Source organism: Rhipicephalus microplus, chromosome 10 (assembly GCF_043290135.1).
Source record: "Rhipicephalus microplus isolate Deutch F79 chromosome 10, USDA_Rmic, whole genome shotgun sequence".
In the NCBI taxonomy this organism is placed as follows: domain Eukaryota; kingdom Metazoa; phylum Arthropoda; class Arachnida; order Ixodida; family Ixodidae; genus Rhipicephalus; species Rhipicephalus microplus.
This window is the reverse complement of record NC_134709.1, coordinates 57,846,810-57,859,813: the sequence shown is the minus strand read 5'-3', so window position 1 is coordinate 57,859,813 and position 13,004 is coordinate 57,846,810. Positions and strand designations below refer to the sequence as shown.

The following is a 13,004-nucleotide window of genomic DNA, read 5'->3' as shown; positions in this document are numbered from 1 at the left end:
AGCAGCTTGCGTTCGGCTACTGAACGTATTGCAAGCACACTTGATCATCTACTGGCTGGCGCAGTGCTGGAGTGCCCTGGCCTTCACTACTGCTGCAGCCGCCATAACGACCATAATCATCCTGACTTTTTCCCTTTTAGCTTTTCTTTGTTTAGTGTTTTTTACTTGCAAGTCAGCTTCTCAATGCGACAAGTGCATAATCATAATCAACACATCACTTTTTCGCAGTCGTGTGAGAATGTCACACATTACTTTTACGTGTGCACATCAGCCTTCTGAAATGATGCGCACAACACATATAATGAGGTGTAATTTCACGCAACAAGCTTGACATCATGTATATTTGCATTCTAGTATTAATTACCCGTAGCACACGATGCCACACTGTAGCACGATACTTCTTAGAATGACGCTATGTACACTACGTATCGCGCCGCCGCCGGACATGGCTATGTGCACTACGACGTGTAGCGCCATCTACCGAACGAATAAAAAAGCCATTTTATCACGTGTTTCAATGTAGCCGGTTGTTGGCCTCCTTCAGAGCCGAGCCGAGCTAGCCGGTCGTGTGTTGTGGCTCACAGGCGCGTGCGTTTCAGCAGGCTCTTTGTCGGGCATGCGAAACGTGTCTCGAGATGGAGATCAAACCTGGAGCACCGTTTGCATCGTACAAAGAGTTCGAAAGGGCTCTCCGAAGTTGCAGCTGGAAACTAACTCAGTCTACGTGAAAAAGACCACCAAGTCTTTAGATGTCGTGAATGCCCACTTGACGTCCGGAGCGGTTAAGTTGCACGAAAAATTGAAATTCGCCAACACCACGTTTACGTGCAAGCATGGCGGCAACTTCAGGACAAGGGTCACAGGAGTGCGGCCAAACCAGAGGTAAGAGCTCTGATTAGAACAGCAACTTGGAGAACTGATTGGAAAGCAAACTTGTTTACAACCTTTGTTCAGTGAAACAATTTGGCTATTGCTATTTGTTTTGTTTTTTTCCAGAACAATAAAAAGTGATTGTCCAGCTAAAATTGTGTTTGCTGCCTGGCGTGGAAGCCAAGAGCTGGAGATCACGTGCACTGTACTGGATCACAATCATGAGACTACCGATGACATGTTTGCCTCCTACCTGGGGTGCAGACGCCTAAATGACGACTGTAACCGAGTTGGCACGGCCGCGATAGCGAGCGCAAGCTGTGGCTTCTACGTAAGTGTGACGTCACCCGCCTGGCCTACTTAAACTCGTCACTATAGGCAATAAAGCAGTTGTTCGACCCATGATATCGTCTCGTACACATGGTGGCAGCGGAAAACAGCCAGCATGACGACACCGCCTGCATTGCCGACAACGCTCCTGCCGCCTCCGAAGCCCCTCGACACATCGCGAGACGCTTGGCTTGGGTGGAAGACCTGGAAAAGTGAGTTTGAACTGTTTTCCACGGCAACTCAGCTGAACAAGCAACCAAAAGAAGTGCAGGCGGCGACGCTTTTAGTGACCATTGGGGAAGAGGCTAGAAAAGTGTTCGCTTCGTTCAAGTTTGAGCCAGGAGAGGACACAACCGATGTAACCCTTATAATTAAAAAAATTTGAAGACTTCTACCAGCCCGCGAAGAACCTCACTTACCACGAGTTTTGCTTCGGCTCCCGAGACCAAAAAGAGGACGAAAGTTTCAATGACTGGCTTGTCGAATTGCGAACGCTAGCCCAACACTGCGATTTTGGAGACTTAGAAGAGCGCATGCTTCGTAGCCGCATCATACTCGGTATCCGGGACAAGGGACTGCAAAAGAAGTTAATTTCTGAAAACCCCTCTTACCAAAGAGTAGTCGAAATCTGTCGCATCCAAGAGCAAGGCGAGGAGCAGTTTCGACAGATACGTGGCACCACTGAAGGCGCTGAAACTGCAGCCGTAGATGCGTTGGCCAGAGTAACAAAGCCTTGTAACTAATGTGGCTACAAAGTTCACCGCGGCAGCCGCTGCCCAGCAACAGGAAAAGCGTGCAAGAAATGCGGAGGATTGAATCATTTCGCCGAAGCATGCTCGCAGTCATCCTTCTTGCACAGCGAAGATGCAAAGCGCAGGGAAATACGAGAGCTACATGTTGACGAAAGGTCAGATTTTTTTCTGGAAGCTTTAACCGTGAACGCACTCGCTAGCTACCAGTGGACCGCGACAGTTTCCATTGAAAACCGTCCGATGGTCTGCAAACTTGATACTGGGGCAAACTGTTGTGTGATTTCAAAGGAAGATGTTTTGTCGCTTCCGAGAAAGACTCGTGAAGCCTGCCGAGCCACGTTAACGAGTTTTTTCGGCCACAAAACGACTGCGCAGTTTAAAGTAAAGTTGTCGCTATCCGTGAATGATAAACAGCACGATGAAACCTTCTTCGTCATAGAGCAAAACGTGTTGGTGACCCTCAGCGGAGCAGCAGCAGAAAGCCTTGGCTTGATTTATCGCGTTGATAGCGTCGAGACGCAGCAACTCTACCCGGCGGCTCAGCCCTTGACCGATGTTTTCACAGGATTGGGACAGCTGAAGAATTTTGAGTACGAAATGAAGCTCAAACCCGGCGCCGTCGGTGTTGTTGTGCCAGCCAAAAGGGTTCCGGTCGCCATTGAAGAAAAAGTAAAGACCGAACTTCTACGCATGGAGGAGCACAACGTCATAACCAAGGTAACCGAACCAACAGAATGGTCAAGCTATATGGTAGCCGTAGTTAAAGGTGATAAAGTAAGAATTTGTCTCGACCCAACGGAGCTTAACAAGGCTATTCTGCGTGAACACTACCCTATGCCTGTTCTAGAAGAGGTCGCGCAACGACTAGCTGGAGCTAAATATTTTTCTACCTTGGACGCAACATCCGGGTTCTGGCAAATAAAACTTTCTGACAGCAGCTCCAGATTGTGCACAATGAGCACGCCCTACGGGCGCTATCAGTTTATCCGCATGCCTTTTGGAATTGCTTCCGCCCCGGAAATATTTCAAGCAGCCATGCACCGCCTCTTGGAGGGCCTGTCTGGAGTAGCGGTTGTAATGGACGACATATTAGTCTGGGGCACAACGAAAGAAGAACATGACAACAACTTGACCGGGGTGCTTGCACGCTGCCGTGAGCACAACCTCTGTCTGAACTCACAGAAATGTGTCTTTTTGCAGGAGCAAGTTCGCTACTTATTTATTTATTAGAATACCCTCAGGGCCCGTAGGGCATTACAGAGGGGGTGGGTACAACATATATAACACACAAGAAAAAAAGACAAAATAAAGAAACAAGTATCAGATGCGCAAATCAGGAAGGCAACATAAGTCAACTAAAAATGTATAAGAATTCAAGCACATACAAGACAAAGATAGATAATGAAAACTGCGTATAGTTACAAGCATTGGTGAGAAATTACAGTCTTGAATAACAAAGGGTCTGTTATTGATACAACGGAAGAGGGAAGGTGGTTCCAATAAGAAGGCTGTAAGAAGTAAGAAGGCTGCTGAAAATAATTTGGTGCGGCAAAACGGAATGGCAACCTTATGCTGATGATCAATGCGCGATGAGTGGTATGACGGTTGTGAAATGAGGTCTCGCTTCATTGATGGATTGTGAAAAAATATCTCATGAAAAAAATGCAGTCGCGCCAGTTTCCTCCGGACAGTTAAATTGGGTAGGTCAAGGTTAGATTTCATTTCTGATATGCTAGCAGAACGGGAATAATTAGAACAAATAAACCGAACTGAGCGGTTCTGAACAGATTCTAACGCGTTAATTAAATTTTGCTGCACGGGATCCCATATAGCGGACGCGTACTCAAGCTTTGGGCGAATTAGTGATCGGTATAATAGAATTTTGAGGGACAGCGGAGCGCGAGAAAAGTTGCGGCGTAAGTATCCTAGCGTTCGGTTAGCGTTATTACAAATGTAGGTAACATGCGTGTGCCAAGATAGATTGTTGGTAATGTAAACGCCGAGGTACTTATATGAAGAGACATGCTGGAGGGGAACGGCGTTAATTCTGTAGGTACAGGGGGGAGAAATAGATCGCCGGGTTATTGACATGCATTTAGATTTGTTAGAGTTGAGAGTCATAAGCCATTTATTGCACCAGGTTGAGACAGTGTCAAGGTCTGACTGTAGAAATTGGTTATCATATTCATTGTTTATTTCGCGGTAAATTACACAATCATCTGCAAATAACCTTATAGCGGAGTTAATGCTGTCTGGGAGATCATTAATATATATAAGAAAGAGTAAAGGGCCTAATACGGAACCTTGGGGTACGCCGGATGTTACTTTAGAAAGAGGTGAGTTATAGCCATTAGTTGTTACAAACTGAGTGCGATTAGTCAGAAAGCATTCAATCCATTTAAGAATGTTCGGGTCAATGTTTAAGGTACTAATTTTCAGGAGGAGTAATTGGTGAGGTACTTTATCGAAAGCTTTTTGAAAGTCAAGAAAAATGCAATGCACAAGTGAGCCGCGATCTAAAGCCGATGCTATGTCATTAGTAAAATAAAGAAGTTGGGTTTCACATGAGTAACTTTTTCGGAATCCGTGCTGGTACTTGGGACACGTTTTCACCACGCAAGGACTGAGCCTGGGACCAGATTGCGTCCAAGCCATTTTGGACATGCCAGCGCCAAGTAACAGTAAGGAATTGAAAGTCTTCCTCGGAACGATGAATTACGTGCAGCACTTCATTCCTCGAATGTCTGTACTCACCGCACCACTTAGAACATTGCTGCGCAAAGAGATTGCCTGGGTCTGGACAGAAAAAGAGCAATGCAGCTTCAATGAGCTGCGCCAAGCCTTAGTAACAGCGCCAGTGCTTGCTTACTTCGATCCGAAAAAGCCAGTCACCCTCTCTGTTGACGCCAGCCACATGGGCGTTGGCGCCGTTCTGATACAAGACGGCCGCCCTATCGCTTTCTCGTCTAGATCGCTCAGCGATGCTCAGACGCGGTACGCGCAGATTGAAAAGGAAGCTCTGGCGATTGTGCATGGCTGCGAGAAATTTCACGACTATATTTTCGGCCAATCTGAGGTTACGGTGGAAACCGACCATCGTCCGTTGGTGCCAATTTTCAGTAAACCACTTCACCAGTGCCCACTTAGACTGCAACGAATGCGACTGACATTGCAGCGATACGCCATTAATCTACTGTACAAGCCAGGAAAAGAGCTGTTTTTGGCTGATGCGCTCTCTCGTTTTCCAAGCAAGGCGTTATTGACGGAAGAAACCGAGCGCTTCAATGTTAACGTCATTGCCCTTGTTCCAGCTTCTGAGCGTCGCCTCGAGGAACTACGTGTGGCAACCGCCAAGGATCCTGCTCTGTCGACCATCCGATCCTATGCAGAGACTAACTGGCCGGAAAACAAAGAGGACGTCCCAGCATGTGCCAGGCCATTTTGGGCGTATCGAGAAGAGATGCATACACAAGATGGCCTCGTCTTTCGCAGCAACAAGGTAACCGTACCAAGCGCTAAGAGAACTGAAATCCTTCGGCTTCTTCATCTGGCCCACTCGGGGGCGGAAAAGATGAAAATTCGGGCTAGGAGTGTCATGTTTTGGCCATCCATGGCGAGTGACATTGGCCAGGTTGCAGCATCATGCAAAGTTTGCCAGGCTCACCAAAACCAAAACACTAAGATGCCTCTACTGTCGCATGATGTCCCCAGTCTGCCATGGGAAATGGTTGGCATGGACTTATTCCATCACGGTGGTAAAGAGTTTGCCTTAATTGTAGACTTCTACTCTTTTTATTTTGAAATAAAGGAGTTTCGATACACAACAGCCCGGCACTCGAAGGAGTGGTGCGCGAAAGTTTTCTCTGTCCACGGCTTACCAGTGAAGCTCTGTAGTGGCAACGGGCCCCCTTTTTGTAGCCAAGAGTTCCGTGAATTTCTGCATGAACTAGGAGTCACCCACGTGACGTCAAGCCCTTATCACCCTCGCGCAAATGGCATGGCCGAAAGGGCAGTTCAAGAAGCGAAAACGCTGCTGAAGAAGTGTTCGTATAACAGCCCAGACTTCCATTTAGCTCTGCTTGAGTTGCGCAATACTCCACGTGATGCTATTCTGATGTCACCTGTGCAGAGGCTGATGGGTCGACAGACGAGAACACTGCTCCCGGTTCCCTCCTGCCACCTGAAGCCGGCACCATTGCCCAACAGGAAGGTGCACTCCCGTCTCCAGGAGATTCGCCACAAGCAGAAGGTCTACTACAATCGAGGTGCTCGGGACCTGCGCGCCCTCTCACCGGGTCAGAGGGCCTCGTTGTACGACACGCACACACGGACGTGGTCCCCGGTCGTTGTGCTGGGATCAGCGGGAGCTCCACGCTCCGTACTGGTAAAAACAGAAGATGGCCGAGAAATGCGACGCACACAGGAACATCTCCGGGAGGTTCCAGAGCTACCATGCCCCGACACTACCACAACACCTTCCTCAGGCTTGCCAGGCTCGGGTCCCGTTCAGGGTTACCAGATTGGGCTATTAATAGCCAAATTGGGCTACTTTTTGTTCGAGTTAGCGTCGAATTTTTCTGTTTGGCTATGTGGCTATTTTTGGGCTACATTGCTCTCGACTAGGCAAAAATTCCAAAAAGCTACAAACTGTACATAATTTTAGTATCGGGGACCCCAAACAGCTTACGCACGCACGCTCTTGCGTTCGTTTGTACCTCCAGCCGCCGGGAACCCCCAGCAGCTGCAACCACGGAGAATACAAAGGAAAGCAGGAGCATGCGTACGCGAGCGTCTGGGGGTCTCCGGCACTAAAACTCCCTAGGAACTCTAATGCACCTTGTCAACGACGGCCCCCTGGCCGCCGCCATAAGCCCCTTTTGGCTGTTAACATGCGTGACCCCCCAAAAATGCAGTACCGTGGCGCGACGTCAGCTTTTGTACTCCCGTGCAAAAGCTAAGAAAGGTGGTGATGGTTGTCTCTGTTAAAAAGCTCTATACAAAGAACGCCAAGGCTTACATGCGTATCCCGCCATCAAAACATTCCAATGTGTTGAACGATCCCTGCACCTGGAGTACGTAGCCCAAGAAAGGGCTTCAAGTGTCTTCAGTTTGAAACCGTGTTGATGGCTACGTTTTCTCTAGACTTTCTTGACTTCTACTACCGTAAAATGCCGAGCAAGCACCCCCTCCCCTTCCCCGCACCACACAGTGAAAGATAATAAGAAAGATGTGGAGGGGGCCCTCTTGCTCAGTCCGAGACCAAAATCCAAGATAGCAGAGGAAGTGCCTCTAAGTAGAATGCACACCTGTGCTTCTTATGAAATGCTTTGTTGAATACGCGAGCATTTACAGTTTTTACTGAATCGGAGGGTGTCCGTCTGACATTGCACGTGTTATGACAGGAGTGGAAAGACGTTCTTCAAATACCCCAACAATTTGCGACAACCCGGAATGTGACCCTCAGACATCACACTGTACAAGTACTAAGAAATCGTGCACAAGACTCGCAGGAACCGCTGCTGCAGGATTATGAGGCGGAGAACAGATTTAAAAAAAACGTCGAGGGGGGGGGGGGGGGGTGGCACTTGGTCAGTCATTGGCGCATATTTTCAAGTCTCCCGAAAAGGGGAAGGGGGTACATGATTGTGAAAGCTATGACACGTGGGGAGCACCCATCCGAAGGTTGCAGGTTCAGTGACCCTGCCGGTAGCAGTTTGTCATTTCGTCCACTTAAATTTCATTGCGCTTCGGGTCTGAGGCTCTGAGGGGGCGAACGGACCCCCCCCCCCCCCCCCCGCTTCCTTGGATACACCACTGAATGCGGGGCTTGTTGACTACAGCTCTTCGTGTCGTTACACGTCTGATCACTCTTCGATCATTGTATTTGGAGGTATAAATTCACGCTTCTTGCCGAGTGCTAGCAGTGCGTCTCGGGTCTGAGGCTCTGAGCTTGAAGAGACGAGCTCCAGGATGGGCAAGTGGGCCAAGTACGCGCGCAACTACAAAAAGGAATGGGAGAAGGAGCCGGACTTCAAAGGTAATATATTTTCTATCCTCGGCACAAATTGTGTCAGAATGCTTTTGTATGTAATTTAATGCCCTGTTTAGAAAAAAAAACGTTCCATTCATACGCAAAATTGAAATTTGAGGCATATGCATATGTGCAGTGAGTACAGTACTATTTTTTGTTTGTTTCTGAACGTGCAGACTGGCTATCGCCATCCAATTCAGGCGATATGGCCTATTGCCGAGCATGCAAGGTGGAATTGCGGCCCCACGTTCAAGACCTAAAGCTGCACTCCACTAGGGTCAAGCATGCAAACAACATGAAGCGTTCCGCTGGTCCAGCAGCGGGGCCTCTGGCATCGTTTGTGGACAGAAGACCCAGGGAGCCATGTTCCAGTTCTTCTGACGACCTCAAGGTAGCAGAGCTGCGCTTGGCTGCTCATTTGGCTGTTCACGGAAGCTTCCTGATGGCGGACCACTTGACGCCCGTGATCAGTGGGTGCTTCAGCGATTCGGTGTTGGCGTCGGCCGTCACCTTGGGGAGAACGAAGTGCGCTGCGCTAGTGACAAAGGTACTGGGGCCAACATTTAGAGAAGAGCTCTTGAAGGACATGACTGCTGCACAATATTCATTGATTGTGGATGAGAGCACGGACGTCTCGTGCACGAAGGAGCTAGCCGTCGTGGCGCGCTTTTTTTCTCGCAGCAAAAGGGATTTTCTTACAGCCTTTCTCGGCTTGGTGCCAGTGACCGATGCATCCGCGGAAGGGCTATTTTCTGAGTTGAAGGCGCTGTTAGATGCTTGCAAACTGAACATCAAATGTTGTGTGGGTATCGGGACAGATGGAGCGAGTGTCATGTGTGGGCAGCACAACAGCCTTTACACAAAAATGAAGGCAGAAAATGCGCAGCTTGTTCTTGTGAAGTGTGTGTGCCATTCTTTACAGCTTGCCAGTAGTGAGGCAATAGATGTACTTCCCACGCACATTGACTACCTAGTACGCGAAACCTTCAACTGGTTCGCCCATTCACCGAAAAGGCAGCAAGAATATAGAGTAACATACGCCGCCATTACTTCGGGCGATGTCCCGAATAAGCTCATAGGCGTTTGTGCCACGAGATGGCTTAGCATTGCGCCTGCCTTGAGATCAGTCTTGAATCAGTGGGCTGCCCTGCGATCTCACTTTGATGAGATGAAAAGTAAGGAACGCTGCTACGCAGCAAGATCACTCAGCGAAATGTACGCTGATGAGCAAAATTTACTTTTTCTCCGTTTTCTAAGCCCAATAATCGATGAATTCGAGCGAATGAATAAGCTCTTTCAGTGCGAGGCCCCGGACCCTGTGAGACTCAATGAAGAATTGATTTCTTTTGTTAAAGCTTTAATGACAAGAGTTGTTATGCCTGGCTATGCAGAACCTGACAATGCGGAGTGGGAGCAGCACATATTGCATGTGAGGGCATGCAGCTTGGGCGTTATTTCTCTCGACAGTTTTGAGAAGTCTTCACTCAGCGAAGGTGAAAAAGTTTGTTTGTTGGAAAGGTGCCGCAAGTTTGTGATAGCATCTATACGGAGTGTGCTCAAGCGGCTTCCCGCGAACATGAAGCTTCTCAGTGACCTCAAGCTTCTCGAGCCAAAGAGCATTAAGAAATACTCTTTCGATTTCGTGCATCGTTCATTCAATGCTTTTGTAGAGCCAAGTTGTATTTCAACAATGGAATCCGAGTATCACCTACTCCAAACCAGAGTCGACGATCTGGCAGAGGGTACCCACTCCATAACCGAATTCTGGGTAACCGTACACAATGCAAAAAATGTTGCCGGGAACTCGATGTTTCCACTGATGTCAAAGCTGGCGCTCTCTTTGCTGTCACTACCAGTGTCAAACGCTGCTGTTGAACGAGTGTTCAGCCAGGTCTCGCTTACTAAAACTGACATTCGAAACAGGATGTCTAACGAGACCTTAGAAGCGCTGCTCCATGTAAAATTTGGTCTGGGGAGGAACGCTGGCTGCTGCAAAGATTTCAAACCGGGAAGAGAATTTTTGTCGCGTTTTAACTCCACCGTTTTGTATGGGCCGAGCAGTGCCTCGGCATCCAAATCAAGTGTTTAAGTTATCATGTTTAAGTTATTTCGCTTCTCCACTTTCATCTCTTTTGTTGTATTTTCTATTTCATGAGTTTTTGTATATATCTACTTTTTTGTAAACCCTACCTATTTCTACTTTTTGTAAATATGCTTCTATATTTCTTTGTGATTCCATTCATTTGTTTGTTATTAAGTGACAATAAACTTTTGTCTAGATTCTGCAGCCATCGCTCAATCATTGTGGATTGAATAGCAAAAAAAATATTACGCAATACGACGTATTCACGCATACATTTGCTGATTTTGGCTATTTTTGGGCTACTTCAAATTTTCGCGTTTGGCTATGTTTGGGCTACCTCGGAGTCCAATTTGGCGGTTTGAGGCTCGCACCATCTGGTAACCCTGGTCCCGTTCCAGAGCCGCCACTATCACGGAGAAGCACTCGGGAACGTCGCGAGCCTCGTCGGTACCTCATGCCAGAGCGACCTATATTGCCCCAAGGAAAGGAAGATGTAACCAAGTTGGCACGGCCGCGATAGCGAGCGCAAGCTGTCGCTCCTACGTAAGCGTGACGTCACCCGCCTGGCCTACTTAAACTCGTCACTATAGGCAATAAAGCAGTTGTTCGACCCATGATATCGTCTCGTACACAACGACGAGGCCAAGCTTGTTCAGCCCCTCATAGAAATGAAGGTGCGACCCACGCGCATTATACAGAAGCTAAAGAAGGAGACAGGTAAGATTGTTCTTGCATCTCGGCTGTAGATGTTACTAAGCCCTGTACTCTTTTGTTTCACTAGTCTTACAGGAAAAGTGATCATTGCAAAGGATGTGCACACCATGAGGACCAACAACAACAGAGGAAATGACACAGAAAAGCTGCTGCAGATGATCAGTGACCTCTGTGAAAAAGAGCAGGCAATTGTCATACCCATTACCGACGAAAGCCAGGAGCTTCAACTTCTGTATGTACAAACACGCCAAATGCACAGAATGTTTGAAGGATATCCAGAGGTTCTTTTTCTGGACGCAACCTACAGAACAAGCATAGAATGCCCCTGTTTGTTTTCATGGTCGAGGATGGTGCGGGCAGCAGCCATGTAGTGGCATATGCTTTTGTTGCATCTGAGCAACAGCATGTCGTTAGTAAGCTGCTGGAAACTTTTGTCAAGGAAAATGCAAAGACATCAGAAACCAATGTTGTCATCGTTGACAAAGACTTCACTGAGATTGCAGCAATACGGGAGACATATAACTCAAAGCCTGCTGTGCAGCTGTGCCGATTTCACGTGATGAAAGCTTTTAAGGCAGCTGCTGGGCGAATGGCACACTCCACCGAAGAACGAGAAAGGCTCATCTGCAGCTTTGGGGAAATGGTTTGTGCACCAACTCCTGAGAAGTTTGAGGATGCCCAAACTGACTTTCTGAGACATGCCAATGCGGAAGCATGTGCCTACTTCCAGAAAAAGTGGGCAGACATTACCAACATGTGGGCAAGACACCTGTGCGACAAGCAGTTCACTGCAGGTAACAACACTACGAACAGAGTTGAATCGTACAATGCAAAGATAAAAACATATGTTTATCAGCATCCGACAAATTGCATGAGGCACTGAGAGGTATACTCCAGCTATCACGTGCACTCACGCAGGAAGCAAGACATCGTGCATGTGTAATGAAGACGTGCACGCTCTACTCGTACGAAGCGTCAGGTGATGTCGAAGCAAGATGTGCCAAGGAGTTAACCCCCTATGCCTCCTCTGTAATCACAAAGAAGCGGCCAAGGCTAGACAAGCACCACCAGAATTACAACAAATAGAGGCAACTGTTTATGCTGTTTCAAGTTCTTGTGGCACATGGCACGAGGTTTCAACACAAACATGGACATGCACCTGCACCACGTTTTCCAAGATGGGGCTTCCTTGTCATCACATTCTGGCGGTCTGTGAGAGAACTAGCATGGTCCTTCAATATTTTTCTGGTCATGAAACTCCCGCGTCACTCAATGGGAGAGCTTCATATACCGCCCGCACTTTCCGCGCCGCGGCGCTGGCGTAGCTAGACGGGGGACGAGGAAGCCGGCCCGGCCGGCTGCTCTGTTGGCCGCCATTAGCGGACTGTTGGCGCGGAGTTGTGGTGGTCGTGCTGATCGCCCCCCTTTTTAGCTTTTCGCGGTCGCATCGTGTTGACAGCGATGCCCAACACCTGCTGCGTGCCGGGCTGTCATTCTGGATACAAGGGCACCGTCGAAAAAGTTTCCCTGTTCTGTTTACCAGCCAACGCAGAACAACGCGTCAGGTGGAAACGTGCGATCCCGCGACAGGAGACTGCCGGATTTTCGTTCGAATCAAAGTACGCTCGCGTGTGTGAAAAACATTTCGACGCCAGTGACATTGTACGTGCGGACGTGTGCACTGTGAACGGAGACATCGTTTCGCTGCCCCGAGAACGACCGAGACTGGTGGAAGACGCCGTACCAAGGATTTTTGAAGGTTTGCCTTCCTACCTCTCGAAACCAAAGCAGCGTTCGCGTGCAACGAAGGGCCCACCTCTAAAAAGGCCGCGAGAGCTTTCTCCGGATTGTGATGCGACAGTCGCGAATGCAGACGTCTCCAGTGCAGCCGACAAAGAAATCGAAGGTAAGTCTGGCACAAAGTTTGCAAGTATCCTACCCGCTCACCACGCTAACAAAATTCGCTCACTACGCTAACCAAATTGGTTCCTTCCCTTATAAATATTGCCCTTTCTCACTCTTTGCAGATGTTGTGAGAACTGAGAATCGCAATGGCTACGCTGATGCAGAGTGTCAAACAGAGGTCACCGTTTGTTCAGCGTCGGAGCTACAGAGAGTGAAGGCCCAACTTCGCAGCGTGAAGCAACAGCTTCAGTCATGTCAGCGGAAACTCACAAAAGCGGAGGCGCACGCGAATAGAAAGAATGGAGTGTATGCAGATATT

At 48.4% G+C, this 13,004-nt stretch overlaps 1 pseudogene; it reads left to right on the top strand.

The window, feature by feature from the left end:
• The first annotated feature begins 1,315 nt into the window (after window positions 1-1,315).
• Window positions 1,316-12,105, top strand: LOC142774261 (uncharacterized; annotated as a pseudogene).
• The last annotated feature ends 899 nt before the right edge of the window (window positions 12,106-13,004 follow it).